Source organism: Leptosomus discolor, chromosome 18 (genome assembly GCF_034619465.1).
Source record: "Leptosomus discolor isolate bLepDis1 chromosome 18, bLepDis1.hap2, whole genome shotgun sequence".
In the NCBI taxonomy this organism is placed as follows: domain Eukaryota; kingdom Metazoa; phylum Chordata; class Aves; order Leptosomiformes; family Leptosomidae; genus Leptosomus; species Leptosomus discolor.
The window spans coordinates 7,060,161-7,066,160 of record NC_141408.1 but is presented as its reverse complement, the minus strand read 5'-3'; positions in this window follow the sequence as shown (position 1 = coordinate 7,066,160).

Genomic DNA, 6,000 nt, shown 5'->3' with positions numbered 1-6,000 from the left:
GGTGAGGTGTGACTCTGCAGCTCCGTGTTTTCACCAGACACTTCCAGCCCTGGTGCTTGGCCACCCTAAGGCAACACAACCTCACTGCTTGCCCCTCTCCCTCACCTCCTACCACTGGGCTTTTCAAGAGTTCAAGCTTTCCTCCTTGCCTGAATTCCCCACTTTGATAGACTGATGGCCAGGACATGTGCTTTAGTTAAGGATCAGGGTTACAAAAAGACACACACGCGCATGCAGAGGATATTGGACTGTGTCTCGCACTGCTTCACACTTTCCTGGGCTCAGCTCGGGCTTCTGGACCATGAAACCAGGGACGTGTGGCTGACATCAGGAGAGCATCTCCCTAAGAGGCCTCACTGGCAAGGAAAGCACCTTTCAGACACACAGGCACATGAGGCACACCAAGCTTAAAAGTCATGTTCCTATTCACTGCCACGTGTACCAAGCATCCAGCTCCTGACCCGGAGCTGCATCCTGAGGGTGGCAGCTGGATGGTCCCCCACCTATGTGCCTCTCTCCAGCTGGGCAAATATAAACCATTTTTAAATACACTTTTTTGGTAAGGCAGGGCTCAGCTTCCCTGGGTAAAGCTTCACAGAAAGCCACGTTGTCACCGCTCTCAGGGAGGAGCCACTCACGGCATTATTCAAAAGCCATTTTTTTGCCCCCGCCTTGGGATTTGCTACCCCCCCCCGGCAAGTCCTGGACTGCTCACAGCCTTGCCACCCGCCCTGTGCTTTTTCACCTTGGGGAACCGCCGGGCTGTTCGGTTTCCAGGCACAAGGTGGCACTGAGGCAGCAGCGCTCCTCTCCGCGCCGCCGGTGGCCGGCCCAGCAGCGCCCAGGCCGGGCAGGGCCCCGGCTGCCCCCCGCCCCTGCGGGCACAGCCCCTCGGCTGCCATGGGGGGCTTCGAAGGAAGAGGAAAGCCCCGCACTGAGAGCACTGACCCGCAGCCTCACCCTCCGTGCGGGTATCGGCTCCCCCCGGGAGCCCCGCGGGGTTCAGACACGCCGCAGGAGAGCATCGCCCCGCCGGGGCACACCTGGGGACCGGCCGGACACCTCCTGCCCCGACCCAGCCAGGGTCCCAAAGCCATCACACCGCGGGGCAGCACCCCGCCACGGGCCACCCCACGCTGCCTGCGTGCGGCTGCTGCCCTCCTGCCGTCCTGCTCCGGCCTCCCCGGGCTCTCGCATCCCCAGCAAGGACATCCGTCCTGTTTACCCCACCAGGCTACTCTTCCCCTTGTGGTTTCCATCTCGCTTGGGGGGATTTTTATTATTTTGTTTATTTATATTTTAGATGCATGAGGCGCAGCATGTTATCCTTCAAGGGAGATGTGAGCAGCAGGAGAGGGCAGTGCCCTGCCCTGAGCACTGCCCTGGGCCACGGGAGAAAGGACCCACTTCGGTGGCACCAGTCCCACAGGCAAGGAGTGGCCTCCAGGCAAGAGCTTGAGCACCAGCACCTTCCTGGGGCCGCCTGGGAGAGGGGAGCATCTACAAGGCAGCTGCCAGCTCTGCTGGAGAACACAAGACGATGGGCAGTGGCAGAGATCCCACATGAGCCTCGCTGCAAAAGGGAAGCACCCCACACTGCTTGTCCACGTGAGAGGCTGGCACAAATTAAAACCATAACCAAAACATGAAGCACCTCAGACCAGCCTCTGCGATATTTAGAGAGCCCTTTGGCTCAAGGAAGTGGCAGAGCAAGAGACAAATCCAAATCTAGCAAAAAATACAGCACTCTGCCTCCTCCCTGGCTCTTAGGTTGGGCATCAGCACCTGGGACAGGCAGGGGCACAGGCAGGAGCATCGCCAGCAGCCATCTCCCAGCCTCAGAGAAGAAACCTGCAGGTCCTGCACTAGGACCATGCCCAAATACTCTTCCATGTCTCCATCCTTCGTCTCAGGCATTTCAGCCTTCTTCGCCGTGCTTCACACAGCTCCCAGCACAGGGACACCCATGTTGTTCGGGGCATGTGGGGTCTCTTGTAATAAATGGCTGGAGCACGTTGCATACAGAGAAGCTGAGAAATAACAGTCATGAAACGTTAAACACTGCAGCGAGGAGCAAATACCTCCTAGGTAGTTTTCCAGGTCAATGGTTATAACACTCTTTCTGTATGTTTACACACAAATAACAATAATTAAAGCAAAAACCAACAGAACTGTGTGCACTCCTAACCAGATTAAAAATTTTTAAAAAAAAACCCTCCTTGGAAAATGATGACACTTTTTCTGCACTCTTTAGCTATTTGGAGTCTTACAGGAGTCCAGTCTTTTAGAGAGACATATTATAGGATGCAATTACATAGGTTAAAATCCCAAGTATTCAGGGAGAAACTGTGTCCCTGCTCTGCAGGATGGGAGCGGGAAGAGTTTCATGCTCACAGGCCCTCAGCATGGCTGACTTCTTGTGAAGAACAGTATTAGCATTATTGACTGGATTGTCTGTCTCATTGCAGTTTAATAACAAAATTGCAGAGGAATGGATGAGCTTATTACTTTTCGTCATTTCGTGAACATATCTGTGGTATGGGGGAAATGGTTCATTAAAACATGAAAAGCAGCTTGCTTGATTTTAAGGTTTTAAGGACTCTGGTTCAGACTTGAGTCATAAATACGTTTTACCTGCCACCTTTTTCCAGAAAGGATTCAAATACTATGGGGCCTTCATTTTGTATGCAAACAAATATTAAGTAACACTTTTATTAGGTGTTTTTCACCCCTCACCTTGCAACTCCAACCACTAAATAATTCGCGCAAGACTAACAATTAAATCCCTCCTCCTCTGACTGCAATGGGCAGATGCTCTTGTTCACATCCACCTGCAGTAATAGGAAATTGGTGCTAAACAGCACCATCGAGGGCTGGGAGCAAGATTTCTAGCTGCATTTCCAGCTCTGAGGCCACTTCTGCAGCTTAGCAAGCAGGAACGGTTAACAGCCAGCTCCAGCATTCAGCCCGCAAGCACATTCCTTGCAAAGCATTATTTTTTTTAAATGTGCATCTCAGAAAAATCATGTTTTCTCTCGCCTGCTATTGTCAGTGATCACTTGCCTCCCAGCAGTCAAGAGATAGCAGCTGATTAATATCAAATCTCTGGGAGCTGTTAGATATCCATCAAAGGCCTGAAGAGTGTGTCTTCTGCCTATTGAAACAGTTTAACCACTGATGGGATTATAATTATCTTGCAATCAACTGCAACAAAGCAGCTCAGCAGGAGCTGTTACACTTAAACAGAGGAGGTCAACTAAATTATCCTAGTGGGAAAGTAAATGTGAGACCATGACCTTGCTCTATAGATTGCCTATAATTAATTGGGTTTATGATTTATACTGGGGCCAATCTTTCACCTGGCAGTCTCAGGCCAGTGGGTCACACGCTCAGCAGCTGGATGGTCCCTTGCTGTCCCCTCCCATCGAGGATCTGGGATATGTCAAGCCTCTCCGCACCAAGTGCGGAGCGATGCCTGGCTCCAGCGGTCATGGATAAGCCAGAGCGAGCTGCCGCTTTTGGCCCAGGAAGCATGAAAGAGCTGCAGCTCGTTCTTTTCTGAACCAGAAGAAACTTGATGCAGGGAACAGGAGCAAAAGGAAAAAAACCATCCAGCCTCTGTCAGTGCTGGGGAATGCAGAAAGGCTCAGGATTGCTGTTCAAGCAGGAAAATGCAGCCTAGACATGTGAAAAATATTTCTAACAGTGATGCCCGAGGAAGCACTGATGAACCATCAGTGGTGGTTCGGGACCAGATGGGATGAACGTCTGCCAGGAAGGGGCCTGGGTACAGCTGCCACAGGGGATGGAGAAGCTGCTCGGCACCTCCCAGCCTGGCCCTACACGAGCTGGGGCTGGGGTGACCCATGCACCAGTGCTGGGCATGGCAGGGCTGACCCTTCCTGGGGACCTGTGCTGGGTTGGGCTCCTTCCTCATGGCGAAAGACAGACCCACCCTGGAGCAAGCAGCCCAGGTATCCGCCCATTGCTTTTCTCACGAAATCTGGCCCTAATCTCTTCCATCTCCTTTTCTCGATTCCTCCCCCGCAGCTCCTGGCTTTTCCCCTTGAAGTGCCACGTGTTGATGGTCCCACCACTGATCCCACTACAGGGCACCTGGACAGAAGGCTCTGGGCATTTCTTCTGCTCTCACTCAGCTCAACTAGGGTAGCATATAGACTAGTACAGTATTTTGTGTGGGTTTTTTTTTTTCCTTATTAGAAAAAAAAAAAAGACAATCTGAGCCTACAGCAAACCCAGGTTCCTGTGATTCTGTTCTGGAGACGCACATCCTCCCATCTGCTTTAATCCCTTTGCCCCTCCCTCTGCATGAGTGATCCAGACCCTCTCATTGAGGACCACAGGTCACCTCACCACCTCAGACAGACATGTCCCCAAACACCATGGCTTTCTGCTGCTTGAAAGCAGGATCGACCCATTGCCTGCACCTTTTCATGGCAGGGAGGTCTCAGAGTCTGGAAAACCCATGGCTTTGGCCATGCAATAACCACCACCCAGCCTGTGTCAAAGCACTACAGTGCTGGCAGAGGCAGGATGGGTACCAGCTGCTGTAACAAGCTGTGCTGATAACGATTTATTAGCAATAAAAAGGAAAAAAAAAAAAAAAAGGATTTGGATTATAGGCACTATGATTGAAATTTAAAGAAAGAAACACAGACTGGTTTCCAACTCAAAATGTAAACTCGGAGGGGAAAGCGGTAGAGGGGGAATCTAAACAGCAAAACAATGATGTACAAAGAACAAAACAACTAGGAAAGAGAACACGAGTACGGGGAAAACAAAGCAAGAGGAAAAAAGGAGAGAGATGAAAAAGGAAAGAATAAGAAAGAGTGAAAAAATCAGAAGTGGAAATAAGCAATCAAAAGAAACAGCAAAGGAAAGAGAGCAAACAAAAGAAAACACATGGAGAATAAAGGAATGAGAGAGGACAGAGATGGAGCAAACTCATGCAGAGAACAAAGAGGGGAATGTAAGGCAGCCCCAGACACAAAAACTAAGACAACAGTAAAGACAAAGGGAAAGTGATACAATAATAGCACCAAAGCAGAACACATGAAGGGAGGGAAGGTACCAGTAAGATGACACTGGAGTCAAGGGGCAAAGCAGAGCACGGGGCAGCGTGGGAGGCCGATGCTGGGGCAGATGCTGCTCCTGTGCTGCCCTCTCCTCCCAGCACAGCCCCGTGGGACAAGGAAGGGCCTGGGGAGGGCGGGCAAAGGGAGCAGATCACGGCCAAACCGCACAGCCAGGGCTGGAAGGGTTGGTCCCACACCATCTGCCTGCCCACCAAGCCTCCAGCGCCGCTCTGGGGCAATAGTGCCTGAGGCTGCCTGGCCTGGAGCCAGCTCTGTGCAGAGAAACCCCTCCAAGGGTGTAACAGCTCCTCAGATGCCCTGAGTCATTGCAAAGTCACCAATGGCCAGGGGCAGCCCTCCTTTGCATCCCTCCCCTCCCAAAACCATGCCCTGCTTTACTCCAGGAGCTGTGTGGCGTCCCAGCTGGGCAAGTGGGCATGGGGCAGAGCAAGGTTGAACTCAGGGTCCAGCTGGCTCCAAAACAGACCTGCTGCTGGCCAAAGCTGAGGCTAGCAATAAAGCTGGTGGCACTTCTGGGGTAAAATATTTAAGGAAGGGTAAAAAGTGCTGCACAGCTGCTGCAAGAGAGAGGAGTGAGAAAAATGGGCAAGAAACAGCCCCGCAGACACCGAGGTTGGTGAAGAAGGAGGCGGTGGAGGTGCTCCAGGGACCGGAGCAGAGATTCCCCTGTACCGAGTTGAGAAGACCATGGCAAAGCAGGTTGTGGCCCCGCAGCCCATGAAGGAAACCATGGTGGAGCAGACGCCACACTGCAGCCCATGAAAAGTCCACGCTGGAGCAGTTTTTCTGGCAGGAACTGTGGCCCACGGGGGGAAGAACTTTGGCCCATAGGAGGGACTCTACGATGGCACAGGGGAAAAGTGTGAGGAAGGATCGACACAGA